This window comes from Triticum dicoccoides, chromosome 7A, assembly GCF_002162155.2.
Source record: "Triticum dicoccoides isolate Atlit2015 ecotype Zavitan chromosome 7A, WEW_v2.0, whole genome shotgun sequence".
Lineage (NCBI taxonomy): Eukaryota > Viridiplantae > Streptophyta > Magnoliopsida > Poales > Poaceae > Triticum > Triticum dicoccoides.
Window position 1 is genome coordinate 12080883 of NC_041392.1, and position 12878 is coordinate 12093760.

Here is a 12878-nt window from a genome sequence, read left to right on the forward strand (position 1 = left end):
TAGCGCACAATCAGACGCGCCGAGGCAGGTTGTTCGCTCGCCCAGATCTCCCCTCGTGCGACGCTTCAATTCAGGAGCATCTCCACGCGCGCCCTCAAGAGCCCCCCTCCCCCCATGGGATTTTTCAGCACCGGCGTCTGAAAATCAGCCCAGTCATGCCCAAGGAGTCTATTTTTCGTCGGTTTGAACCGAAACTAGCGCCGGCAGACCCAGGATGAACCCTGCGCGTTGGGGGTGCCCAGGGGCACCGCGGCAATCAATTTTGTCGCGAACGAACTGTGGGCCCGCTCCGTCAGCAACGTCGCCTCGTCGTTCTCACAACGCCTCGGTTTCCCGCGGAGAATCAATGCCAAGGCTGCCGTCGTTCAACCTTCCATTGATTTCTCACGGGCGGCGCGGTGCTGCGAAGCACCCCCTCCCGTCGTGCCCTAGAGCAGTTCGCCGCTCGGCACCGTGGCCGCGACGAGGGAGGCGTTGTCGCCCTCGACGACGACAGCGACGACGACGCGCCGCCACTGGTCTGCCAGGGCGACCTCGGGCAGGTGTCCAGCAGGGGCGGCCGCATGAAGGAGGAGAAGGACAACGGCGACTTCGCCTCTCTCGGTGCATTATTTAGCTGTAGTCGCGACCTCTTTTTCCCTAAGTACTTTATCTATGTAAAAAAGTATTTCAGTTTGCCGAAGTAATGTACTGTTTCACCGAATATTTATCCCGTTCGCCGAATTTTAGTCGAATTAAAAGTTCAAATTTTTTTAAACAGGCGCCTGGGCCGACCCTGGGGGCCGAATTTAGCGCCGGTTCGCCCCCAGGCGGCGATTTTTCGAGCCACCTGGGGGCCACTCCTCCCAAGATTTCTCCATCTCTGTCCCCGCACGACACTCCTCCACCCTATCCTCACGCAGCTCCAACTCCTGTGGCAACTACAATCAATCACCAATCAGTCAACTCTTTTTGCAATACGTACGTGCTGATGGATCTAGACTACAACCTGCGTCCGTGTGTGAGACGTGAGTTGATGATGTGGCGTCAAATGTGACCTCGGCGTGAATTGATGATCGGTAAGATTTTTCTGGACCGATCTAATGCCTTTGTAAATTTGTGCCAGTTTCCAAATACTGATTCTTTAAATTTTATTATCAGTTCATTTAAGCATATGTAGCCCGTTGTGAGGAAGGGAAAAAGGAAGAGAAAACGAGCAGATAAGTTGAAAGAATTATAGAGGATCCATTGGTAGTTTATTTAGAGCAATATGGGCAGTTGAAGAAATCCAGACGACTTCTTGTGCAGTAACAACTAATGCTAATTCAGAAGATGAGAGAAATCAACAGCTGGTACCAATGTGAAGGGTGCTGACGCCGTCGCCTCTCGCTTGTCGGAGCCAGATAAAACTTGTTGTAATAAATAATCGAGAAGTTATCATGTTAAGATCTTATAGGACTAGCGCACCAGAACAATAACCATCATCGATAAAAAGACATAAGATCTGATGAATCCATTCTCAAGACACAAATATAAACGACCGAAGAACGGATCAGAAGAGATCCACCCAAGACAACCATTGATTGAATCTCGTGAGATCCGTTGAAGACACACCTCTACACGCCGTCCAACGATACTAGACGCATTATTATGCTATATAGTTGTTTGCTATGGCCGATTGGGTTTTTGGTTGCTGACAGGTTCACGTATTTTCCTTTTGAGGTGGTACGACAAAATTTAAGGGTTGCTGTCAAATTTGGAGTTTTCCTGAGAACTTTGCTCCACTTAATTAAAAGCCCACTTAATTGGTCTTCGTGGACACCCATGGATGAAACATTCAGATACGTGGGTTAAGTGGGCTAATCCCACGGTGTCCACATCGCCCACTTAGATTAGCTAAGAAGTAGCCACGGACGCGAGGGGACAGGGCTAGCCGCTGCCCGCCGCATAGATCAGGGACAGGAATGGCCACGCGGCCGGTTTCCGTCTCCGCCGTGACCACGCCGCCGGATTCTATCTCCACCGTGGACACGCCGCCCTCGTCCACCTCCGCCATGGCCGCCAACGGCAGAGGACACGGAAAGGGTGGCCGGAAGCGCGCGCCGGCGGCGGTGGTGACGGGATTGCAAGTGAGGCAGCGGCCGCTGCCGTGGGTGAGGCTGCTGTCACAATCTTAAGAGATGCGTGATTGGGGTTGCTGACCCATTGTTTCTCCATTCTCTTCAAGAGATTATCGTCACGACTCCATCTTCTGCTCGTTGGTGGCAAATGCTCTGTTTCTTGGTGATTCTTGGCGTTCATTTTAGAGCTCGCTTGCGTTCATTCTTGATGTTGTCTACATTTTGGGTGAATCAACATTTGACTGCTGAAGTGCTGATGTCCAGGACATGAATGTACTGTGTTGTAACATGTATGTATCTAAACAAGGACGCCTTATGTGTTGCTGAAACATGTAGTAGGACACCATGCAGCCTGTAGCTTCCTTGCTCTGACCTATGCGGGCATGCAGCTCTAATGCAACCTGCAGTTTCTTTATGTGGGTTTGCGGCTGCCTCTTAATCCCACATAATTTATGTGGGCAGCCCGCATTATCCACATAATTATGTGGGCAGCCCGCAGGCTGTCCCACTTGCAGCCTGAGACCGGACGCAGCTGGCCGCACGTCCTTCCGATGACCCTAAGGCTGGTCATAGTAGGGAGTAACTTAAACTAGTGTCATACATAACACTAGTCTATGTTACTATTTTCATAATGCGAAGTGTCATAGAAGTAGTATCATATATGGTTGCATTTATTAGCTTATAGACTCAACATTTCTTGAGAAGCGCTATGTGATGGTAACATAATATGTTACTCCAAACACCTCTCTCCTCATTAATTAGGTGCCACATAAACAAATTTGTCTCGGGATATGTTATGTTATTAACTAAGTTACTTCCACTATGACTAGCCTAACACCCACCCTCAACAGATCCAAGTTGTATCGACCGTTATCCTACGCATGGAACTTCCCATCGACAGCTTCCGTCCCGGATCGAGCATGGCAGCCATTATCCTACATGGCGACCTACAAATCGTGTGCCTCATGGAAGTTCTTTTTTCCAGCGCACCCGGATGCGCCGCTCGTTGCGGTCGATTCCCCGGAGCTCACGGCCAGCACCGTGTGGGCTCATCCTCCTTGGTTATCACCTAATTCAGTTCCTGCTCCATCGCCGCCGTCTCCCCTCCCACCCAGGTCCGTGAGGGCAGAGGGGGGTTCGTGCACGACTCTCCTCCCACAGCCTCCCTGCCATGCCCCCTGCTGATTCGATGGCCAGCACCATCAAGGTTTTTTTTTAAAAAAACTATCACATTTTTTATAGCAAATTCGGAAACGATAGCACCTAATGCAAAAAACAAAACTGTGACCCCATCGGCCTCGTGTGGGTCGAAGAGGGTGTTTTCGGTCAGCGGTTGGCCACAAGGACTCTTCGGTCACGCATTGGCCGAAGAGATCCGTAGCTGAGCCAAAAAGGCCTTTATGGTCAACAGTAGGCTGAAAAGTACTCTTTGGTCAGCAGTAGGCCGAAAAGTCCCTGGGGCCCATCTTTTCGCGTGAACGGGAGGCTGAAGCTGCATGGCTGTGCTCTTTGGCTTATGTTAGGCCGAAATGTTTTTTTTTAATTTTGACTTATGAATCTGATGAGGAGACATATATCGTTTTATGTATGCGGAAGACATATTACTATTAATCCGCATTGTTATTCGAGTTACATTTCCAAAGAGATTGCAATCGATAATTAAGATACAAGTACATTTGAATTAAACAGTAGGGCTAAACTTAAAAATACAGCTTACATACTACATGAAGGCATCATCGTCATCCTCCGTCAATGCAGCACTTTTGCCCTTCGACGACGCGGTACTCTTGCCCTCCGTCGACACAGCACTCTTGCCCTTCGACAATGCAGTACTCTTGCGTTTCGACGGTGCGGTACTCTTGGCCTTGGTGCTCGGCATGAAGATACCGTCTTCGTCTTCGCTGTCGGCAGTCCATAAATATGTATGCTCTGCTGCGGTCCTTATGAAATTCCCACTCTTCGTCTGCACTATATATCTTCTTCCAACATTCAACCCAGACCTACGTAATGCGTGAGCCAACTCATTCAGTATGGTGTCACTACATATGAGTTCGTCCCATGGAACTATCCTATTATCCATCCTGAAATCGGTGGCTAGCCTAAGAAGACATTTGCTCATCCCAGGGCGAAAACTACGATCAAAATGATAATCGGACATCTCGACTACACTAAACTTGACTACTTATCACCTTCGCATGAAGGGGTTTTTATAGGTAAAGAGGAGAAAATGGCGGGAAAGAACGACTACGGTATGGAGGAAAAGGGTTGGCGGGAAACGGGTGGCGGGAACATATGGGGCGAGTTGCCGGGAAAATATCAAGGGAAAGGGTCGTGCGAAAATATATCTTTTTGATGGGCAATGGTTGCACAACATTCATAAGTCAAAATTCAAAAAAAGAAAAATTCGGCCTAACATAAGCCGAAGAGCGCTGCCAGGTGGGCCCCAGGGACTTTTTGGCCTACTGTTGATCGAAGAATACTTTTCGGCCTACTGCTGACCAAAAAGACCTTTTCGGCCCAGCTACGGATCTCTTAGCCAATGCATGACCGAAGAGTCCTTTTCGGCCAACCGCCGACCGAAAACACCCTCTTCGACCCACACGAGACCGATGGGGTCATAGTTTTGCTTTTTTGCATTGGGCACTATAGTTTCTGAATTTGCTATAAAAAACATGATAGTTTTGAAAAAAAAATCCACCATCGACGTGGCATGGAGTACGCCCTCCCGGCCATGTGGTGAGCGTCCTCTTCATCAGCTACTAGTGTCCCCCTCCTAGACCAGGATTCCTAGGGACGTCCATGATGAATTGATGATGGTCGGCTCTAGCAGCAACGTGCCAAGTTCATGTTGGCGACCTCCATTTATTTCTCCTTCTACTCAGGCAAGGAGAGAGAAAACCGCTACCACCTGGCAGGTTTTTCAGTGAAATCAGGTTTTGGATGACACATACCCAGTTTGAGACTTAGGGACCAAATGTGGTGTAAAAATTCTTGAGGAATCAGTTGTTTACCTTTGGTAAACGTGAGGGGTAAAAAATAGTTGTGGGTTAACTAACATTGTTTCGTGCACGCGCGCGTGTGTGCAGTTATCATATCATTGTCATTGTTTTTGTTCTATTATACTGAAATGAAATTCTTAAGGAAATTTTTTTAACACACTTCAAACGCAGATGCCCACATACACACACATACACTAATGCACACACGCACAACCTACCCCTATGGACACCTCCAAAGTATTGATCCACCGGAACATCCTGAGATTCACGGAGTCACCACACTCGCCTTCATAGTCGATGGGAACCTCTCTCCTCCCACGGTACGAACACAATGAAAAGTCTGAAATAAGTCCAGAAAATGCTCAAGGAAGTTGTGGCGTTGAAGTGTTGTATGCGGAACTGCGGATAAGTAGGAGGCTGAATTTGACGATGTAGCACATGTAGGAGCATAGTTACTGGATTCGTTGAACCCCGGTCCCAACCGGTCGACCATATCCAATAGGCATCGGGGTTCGAAGTGGCTCGACTGAGCGAACCCAAAAGAGGTAATAGCACACCAGGTACCCTAACTTGCACAGGATATGATGATCTAGTCCTAAACTTGCAAAACTTGATCAAAGCCATACCCCAACTTGCATCTCATGTGATGTTTTAGTCCCAGGCCAATCACAGATCGCCAATTGGCTAGGCCGGTCAACGCGCATTTTTTCACAAAACCCCATGCCGTTTCCCTGAATCAACCCGCACTCACCCCCACCTGAATTGAATCTGTCGGAATCGAGTTCACGTCCGTTCGAGAGGGATCAGTTGGTCGCTATCGGGGCGACAGAGCTCACGGGCTGGCGGGGCGATGGTGACGCCAGCGACGGAGGCGTCGTCGCCGCCGTTCGCCGGCGGCGTGGAGACGCCGGCATCTGCTCATCTCGTCCGGCCGTTGGGTGCATTCCCTCCTGATTACTGTGAGCTCGACACCCCGTCTCTTCTTTCTTTTCCTCCCTCTCCTCTCCTCTGCTTTGCTCCTCTGAGCTTGTCGCCCCGCCGTTTGCAGCTCGAATCGCGTCCATTTGTGCTCGAATCGGGGTCGTCTAGTGGTGTTTTTTGAGTAGGGTCATGTATGGCGAAGTGGAGCTAGGGTTTCAGCCGATGAAATTAGGTTTGGGTTCGACACGATAGCTAGGGTTTATGGCGGACAAATTAGATGTTAATTCCTTTGTAGTTGGCTTTTCGTTCTGCTTTAGCCTGTACTCTACTCAAGCATCTATTCGTGTTATGAAATTTTAACTACTTTTTGCTGTTGAAGATGTCTTGTACCGAGTATAAACTTGGCTATTTTGTTACACCATTTAGTGAGTGTTTTGGTAATGCTAATGGTATGTGCAGCTAAGTTTCAGTGAATTGAATGGTTTGTGTTAATGTTGTGCTAATATTGTATTTCATTTATGGTTAGTTTATATTTAGTTCACTGAATATGTTTAGTTATCTGTAGTTCAGTGAATATGTTCGGTTACTGTAGTTAACTGAATATATTCAGTTACTGTAGTTACCAGAATTTTGTCAAGTACTGTAGTTAACTTAATCTTTTTCAGCTTACTGTAGGTAACTGAAAGGTTCAGTTAAAGCTATTGTTCAAGTATGTTAAATCGGATGCAATTGACTAATTTATTCAGTTAACTGAATATTTGTTTTTCAACTGATGCATCTTTGTTTTGAATACAGTGTGTGATGCAGCAAATGGAGAAAGTGTGGACAGTCCATTTTTTACACTGGAACTTGAGCATGGTGGAATTTTCTGTGGCCCAATCAGAAACCTGGAGTACTGGAACCCTTCTGTTGAGGTGCTAGACTTTGTTGACTCGGGCACTTTCTCTTATGCATTCCTTGAACAACACTTGGTTTGGTTGGGATATCCTGTGAGTGAGCACATCATTTACTTCAGCAAACCAAATAAACCAATCTCAGATGGTTTGATCAGAATTAGCAGTGATGAGGATGTGCAGCATATGATCAGAGCTAGTGCTGAGCATAAGATGCTTGTAGTCATGGTTGACCATACAGATTTCATCAGCAACTTCAGGTCTGACTTGGTGTGCACATTGCCCATATCTTTCATAACATCAACAACAAGTTTTGCAGCAGCAAGTGTGTCCCCTTCCCATAGCCTTGTTTCATTCTTTGTAGAAGATCCTTTGTCAGAGATTGCAGCAAATGGAACAGGCCCAGAGATTTTGCTTATTGATGGTGCTGAGCAGAACATGCTAACTGGAACAGACCCACAGAGTTTGCTTATTGAGGGTGCTGAGCACAACATGCTAACTGAAGATGGAGAAATAGTTATTGAAGATGTAGTTGTTTCAGATTCTGATTTCAGTGACAGTGACTATGACATAGATGATGGTGATGATGATCTTTATGATGACAACATTGACTTTGATGTTGATGAAGAAGCTGATCAGGATGAGGATAATGTGGAGCCTGAATACTTGCTTGAGGATGAAGATCTCAACCTATCAACTGAGCAAGCAGGTGAACTTAGGTACAAGTTTAAAGCTTTCAATGCAAAGGTGGACATGATTTCCCCCGTGTTTAAAGTAGGGATGGTATTTGCTGATGTGGTTGAGCTAAGACATGCACTGACTGCATATTCAGTTAGAAACAGAGTGCAGATAAAGAAGATAAAGAGTGATAAGAGGAGACTTGAAGCAGTTTGTGAAGATGGTTGCCCATGGTATCTGTATGCTGGCAATGACAACAGGACAGGGGGGGTTTGTCATCAAGACTTACTATGGAGAACATATGTGTCAGAAGAAATGGAAGATAAGGTCACTGACAGCAAAATTCGTGTGCAAGTATTTCATAAATGAGTTCAGAGATGACCAGAAGATGTCACTAGGTACATTTTCAAGAAAGATCACCAATGAATTTCATGTCACCCCTAACAGATGGAAGCTAGCTAGGGCAAGAACTGCAACACTTAAGGAGATCCATGGTGATGAAGTAGAGCAGTTTAGTAGGCTTAGGGACTATGGTCATGAATTGAGGAATACCAACCCTGGGTCTACATTTCTTCTGTCAACTGAGGTTGTTAGAGACAAAGACTTCCCACAGGGCAGGAAATGTCCGAAAACTATATATTGGTCTTATGATGCATGCAAAAGGGGTTGGCTCAAGGGATGCAGGCCTATTATTTTCATTGATGGTTGTCACATGAAAAATAGGTTTAAAGGAATGTTGCTTAGTGTAGTGGGTATTGATCCTAATGACTGCATTTTCCCCATTGCAATGGGTTGGGTAGAAGTAGAGTGCACCAGTTCTTGGGAGTGGTTTCTCACTACATTGAGAGATGACCTTAACATCACAAATACTGCTCCTTTCACTATTATCAGTGACAAGCAGAAAGGTTTGATCAATGTTGTGCAAAAAATCTGGCCAGATGTTGAGCATAGGTTTTGTGTTAGGCATATTTATCAGAATTTCAGTGAGAAGCACAAAGGAGAGCAACTGAAGCAAGATCTGTGGGCCATTGCAAGAGCACCAAACAGGGTTAAGTGGAGCCAAAACTGTGAGAAAATGGATGGACACAGTGCAGCTGCCTTCTACTGGACTAAAAGACTTGATCCAAAGACATGTTGTAAATCATTTTTTAGTGTCTTTCCCAAGTGTGATATTCTGCTGAACAATAACTCTAAAGTATTTAACAGCTACATTCTAGAGGGCAGAGAGATGCCAGTGCTGTCCATGCTGGAATACATCTTTTACAAGATCATGCAAAGGCTAGTGAGTAAACAGAGATAGGCCATAGAGAAGTGGGCAGGGCAGATAATATGCCCAAACATCAAGAAGAAACTAGACAAGAACACTGAGTTTGCTGCTAATTGTCATGTCTCTGAAGCTGGCCAAAATTGTTCAGAGTTCAGTCTGGTAACTCTAGTTATACAGTTAACTTGTGCTTGCACACTTGTGACTGCAGGAGATGGCAGCTCTCTGGAGTACCATGTGGCCATAGTATAGCATGCTGCAGGGAGGAGAGAATTGACCCAGAGACAATGGTTCATGACTGCTACACTGTGGAGAATTATTTGAAAGCATATGGATACACTCTGGTTCCACTTAGAGATCCAAAGCATTGGGAGAAACAGAATGGAGACAATGTATATCCATCAGTTTTCACTAAATAGTTAGGAAGGCCAAAGAAAAACAGGAAGAAAACACCAGAAGAGAAGAGAAGCAGGAACGTGTTAGATATTTGAACAAAAAAGGTGTGACAATGCACTGCTCAATTTGTGGCAGAGCTGACCACAACAGAAAAGGGCACTACAGGTGGCAGGAAGCACTAGTTGCAGAAGGAGTAGAGCTTGTTGATGATAACTATGATGATCCAACATTTCTCCAGGTATGCTTCTGTTGCATCTCATTTTGCACAGTTGGCTCTAATGCATGAACTCCCTAAAATGAGCTTATCTGAACATCTTTCTTTGCAGAACACCTTTCCAAACAGGCCAGATCCTAGGTTGGATCCTACCGAGTCACCAACTAGTATGGTTTTTAATATGTCCAGCAGGGAAAGAGCAAGAAGACCTCCTCAAACGGTCCATGGCCCACTGCTTGAGCTCTCTTCATTTGTTGCTGCTGCTGGGGCTGAAATACCACAACCCAGGGTGACTACAGAAATGAATATTGCTAGGCAGATAAGGGCAAGAACAGAAGCTGACATTGCAAGAGGAAAGAAAAGGAGAGGCAGAGGAGAGGTACATCCAAATGCAAGAAGAGGAAGGGGAGCAAGTGTAGTCTCAGCTCCAGGAAGAGGTGCAAGGGCAGATGCAGGTTCAGGAGAGGGAGCAAGTGCAGGTGCTGGGAGAGGGAGAGGAGCAAATGCAGGTGCTGGGAGAGGGAGAGGTGCAAATGAAGGTGCTGGGAGAGGGAGAGGAGCAAATCCAGAAGCTGGGGGAGGGAGAGGAGCAAATCCAGAAGCTAGGAGAGGGAGAGGAGCAAATACAGAAGCTGAGAGAGGAAGAGGGCAGTAATGTGAATGCATGTAGAGGAAGAGGAGGTCAAGCAGGTGAGAGGGCATGGTGGCTGATGTTTGGAGATGACATTGCCAGTCATATTCCTGACCTAAATGCTCCTCCTGATGATTTTCCTGCTGCCTGATCTAGTGGCAGTTCTCAGCTACCATTTTTTGACAAGGCCTATACTTATGTAACTCATAAACTTGCCTTTTTTTGTTATGCCAAACCCTGGCATAAATTGCCTCATTTTTGGTGGCAAAATGTGGCATATATTGCCTAATTTTTTGGATGGCATACATTGCCCTTTTTGTAATTAAATATTATAATTAGGAGTTAACTGAATGTTGGAAGATATTTGAATGTTGGAAGATATGTGAATGTCGCAACATATCTGAATGTTGTTGTTCATTGAATTTAGCTGAATTTTGTTGTGTTAACTGAAGTGAATTTTGCTGCTTTTGACTGAAAAAAAACTTAAAAAATTGTTTTAGAGTGAATACTTATCTGTTTTGGAGTGAATATTGCTCTTGTTAATTAAAAAGAATTTTTGAAAAAAAATGTTTGTCCTGTGCATCGAACCCAGGACCTATGGATAGCAAACCTAACTGCATTGTCAATGTGATAGTAGTAGTGATTTGTTTAGATGGTGCCACACACTATAGTTAAGCAGACCCACGAGTTATGAATGTTGCAACATATCTGAATGTTCATGTTCATTGAATTTAGCTGAATTTTGTTGTGTTAACTGAAGTGAATTTTGGTGCTTTTGACTGAAAATAAACTTTAAAAAATGTTTTGGAGTGAATACTGCTGTTGTTAATTAAAAAGAATTTTTTTTTAAAAAAATGTTTGTCCTGGGCATTGAACCCAGGACCTGTGGATAGCAAACCTAACTGCATTGCCAGTGTGATAGTAGTAGTGGTTTGTTTAGGTAGTGCCACACACTGTAGTTAAGCAGACCCACCGTTCCACTAGCTCGGTCGCTCCGCCGATTCAGATTCCTAGGCCTTTAAAGCCAACCACCTCACTCCACTAGCTCAACTCCACTCAACTCCACTTCGCTCCCAATCCACCCATGTCGCACCTCGCTCCTCGGTCTCCCCGCTACCCCGCTCCACCAAGAAAACCCTCGCCGCCGAGGTCCACGCCGCCACCGGCGCCATGGACAACATCCCTGCATGGCAGAGGGCCATCGAGGATCTGGCCGGCGATGACGACGCGCTCCGCGCGGACCTGAAGGAGATAGCAAGATGGTTCCCCTCCGGCGAGATGCTCCTCCACCACGCGCGCCGGCCTCGTAAAGGTCATGACTGACGACGAGAAGCGTCACGCCATGCCCGCACCCGGCATCGCTCCGGTCCTGGTCTTGCGCTTCGCAATGGCCGAGACGCGGTCGGACGATCCGAGGCAGCGCGCGCGGTGGTGGATGTACCGCTCCGCCACCACGCCGTCGCTGCACCCGAATCCGTTCCGCATTGCCTCCAGGATGCAGCGCGTCGACGACGTCGTCCTTGCCTTCCCCGCGCCAGTCAACACCGCCTATTGGGACCGCTTCAAGCCCGACCTGTTTGTCCACGGCGACGTCTCCGACGTCCAATCTTCCTCCGATGACGAATCCTACTCTGACGACTCCGACTCTGACTCTGGCTACAAGCCGGATAGCGAGTCTTCAGGCGAGGAGGAGATAGAGGTGGTGGTGCTATCTGACGACGAGCCGGACGACGTCGTGATGCTGGCTACCGTCGTCGCCGGCAACGAGGGCGACAGGGAGCTCCCCATTGACGTGGACCTGCTGCCAGAGGTGCCTGACATTGTCAAGCAAGAGGTGGTGGAGGAGGTGCTGGCGGTGGTGGTGGATGGGCAAGCACGGGAAGGCTCGAAGAAGAGGAAGAAGCCGACGAAGATTCAAGTTTCAGGGGAGGTGCGCCACTCCCAGCGTCTGAAGCAGCTGAAGAACTAAAGACTGCAGAATGTAGTTAGGTATGCTCAGTAGCATATAAGTTAGCATATCAGTTAGTAGTTAGGTGTGCTTCACTTATGTTGAGCACATAAGTTATCTGTAGTTTCGAATGGGCTGGTTTGAGCTACTTTTGGTATGTGTTGAACTGCTGCTGCAATTGTCTGTGGGTTGAACTTATGCTGCAACTACCTAAGTTATATGTATGTTGCTTTCATATGTTGTTGTTGCTGTTGTTAGTTGTATATGCTGCTTTTGGTATATGTTGCTTTCATATGTTTTGTTGCTGTTGTTAGTTGTATGTGCTGCTACAAAATGTTGTTGTTCAGTTAAAGTGAGTTTACTGAAACAAATTCAAATTCAGTGAAACTTACTGAATACAAATACAAATTCAGTTAAACTTACTGAATACAAATTAGCTGGCCATTAACTTGAATTAGCTGGCAAATTCAGTTAAAGTGAGTTTACTGAAGCAACTACAGTTAAACTTACTGAATACAAATGCAAATTCAGTTAAAATGAGTTTACTGAATACAAATTCAGTTAAACTTACTGAATACAAATTAGCTGGCCCACAATAATGGGCTGGGTTGGGTTTTTGACTAATATTAGCCTAGGATAATGGTATGGGTTTTTGACTTTTGTGCCTAATATTAGCCTGTAAAAATTGGCTTGTTTTTAATTTCCTGCCTAATATTAGCCCACAATAATGACCTACCAGCCACCCAACACCCAGATTTACCTACCACCCACCCCTCTTACTGCTATATAAAGCACACCCAAATGGCACAACCAGCAGTCAAAGCCAATTCCTCTC